We start from the raw sequence: 2,350 nt of genomic DNA on the forward strand, positions 1-2,350 counted from the left end.
TCACTTCTTTAAAAATTTAACTTTAAATTCTTTACAATTTAATTTTACAACTTAATTAATTTTACAACAACTCTATACAAGGGTGGGTATACCCCTTTAAAATTTGGGGTGTTTCATCTTTTTTTTCGTTTTTTTTACGGAAAAAATTTTTTTATGCATTTTTTAAATTTTAAATCTGGTGTTTTTGTTTTTGTTTTTTTTTACTTTTTTTTTCCCTTTTATCCATTTTTTTTTTGTTTTAAAAATCTTTTTTATCTACTGATTTTTTTTCATCTATTTATTTGTTTTTTGATCTATTGCGCGATTACCCCTTTTATGTATTTATTTTTCCTTTCCAGGAAAACCTGTGCTTATCATGGAAAAAACCTCATGATGGAATTTTAAGGAAAAGAGAAGGGATGGCACATATTTCCACTTCTTTTGTTTTTTTTTTCGAAGATTAAGAAAAAAAAAAATTTTATATTTGAAATTTCCGAGAAGTATTTACTAAAAAAAAATGAAATACTTTCAGAAAGATATTTAGCGGGGGAATTTTAAACCCTTTTACAATATGTGGGGTTCGTTGTCAATGAAGTGTGATGGGAGCAAGAAAGACAAGGACTGCCTTTGTAAACTGCATTGCTATTTAAAAAATCTGTTCCATATCCAGTTTTAGAAAAAAAAAAAAAAGGGTTCCACGTCTGTCCCGTAACCCTAAATTTAAGACATAAAAAAACTCTTTTTATCGTTGCCTATTTTTTAGGGATTAAAGATAAACGCACGGACCCTAGAGTTTTTCCATTGAAAGCCACGTTCATGTCGCTTTTCGCGCTTAAAATGTTAAAATTGGGTGTATTTTCCTTTACATTTATTTCAGTATTTTGAAACGCGTTTGGATCAAGGGGGCTTGACTTGTGTTATTAACTGTTTAGCAACGGTTTTCTCCAACCTTTAAATTTTTATCTTGGGCCCCTTCAGTTGATAAAAATGTATAAAAAACCTTTTTGTTTCCTCTTTTTTTTTAAAATTCTGTTTATCTTTCAAAGTCACCGCTCACCAGCAATAAAAGGGTTTCCATATGGTCTATCTTTCTCGCCTCATTCCTTCCTCTGCTCCTTTGAGAATGGTTCGCGAAAATGGGAAATAGAAGAACGTAAAAAAAAAGCTTTATCGCCATTTTCAGATAAGTAGTGGTTGCTAAAACTTTGGGGGCAGATCTCGACAAACAAAATTTTTTTCACAAGACGTGTTTTGGGTTGTTCATTATAAATTTAAAACTGGACGTACGACTGTCGTTGGGTTTTTGGCTGGACTTCGTTCTGTTTCTGCTGTTTTCCGTATGTCATGTGTTGTTTGGTGTAATTTGTTATGTATATATATTTAATATATTAATATTATATAATATTTTTATATATAATATATAGTAATTAATATTAATAATATATATATTATATATATATAATTAATATAATATAAAATTTATAATTACTTACAGTACGCCCACACACACACACAACCACACACCCAACCCACCCATTTATATATATATATATATATATATATTTCTGAATTTGTTATATTAATAATAATTTTTAAAAATAATATATTTATATTGTATTATCTATATATTCTATTATAATTTATTAAATATATTATATATATATATATATAATATTAAAATATATATATGTTTTTGTTTGGGGTGTGTGTTGTTGTGTGTGTGTGTGTTTTGTGTTATATCTATTTATACTAAAATTTATATATAATATATTATATATATAATAATTATATATATATATTATATATATAATGTGTGTGGTGTGGTTTTGTGTGGTGTGTGTTGTGTGGTGTGTGTTTGTGGGGTTTGGGGTGTTTTTGTTTGTTTTGGCCTATGGTTTTGGTTGGGGTTGTTTTATGCAAATTATTATATATATATTATATATATTATTATTATATATTATATATAATACCTAACATTAAAATGCTATACATATAAATTTGATATGCTATTATCATATATATGATTTATACATATTTACACTAATATATATATGTTTTCCTTTTTTATGATATAATATATATATTTAATAATAAAATATATATATTATATATATAATATAATTTATACAATATATATATATAAATACATACATACAAATATATATATATATATATATATTAATATATATATATTATATAATATATATATATTACCTCTAATTATTATTATATATGAGTTAAAAATTTTTCTTTTTCATGAGTATTTGTATTAATATATGTGTGTGTATTATGTTTTTCATATATTTAAAAATTTTATTATATTTTATTATATAAAATATATATTATTATATATCTGCGCGCATGTGTGTGC

This window comes from Penaeus monodon, unplaced genomic scaffold (assembly GCF_015228065.2).
Source record: "Penaeus monodon isolate SGIC_2016 unplaced genomic scaffold, NSTDA_Pmon_1 PmonScaffold_7052, whole genome shotgun sequence".
Lineage (NCBI taxonomy): Eukaryota > Metazoa > Arthropoda > Malacostraca > Decapoda > Penaeidae > Penaeus > Penaeus monodon.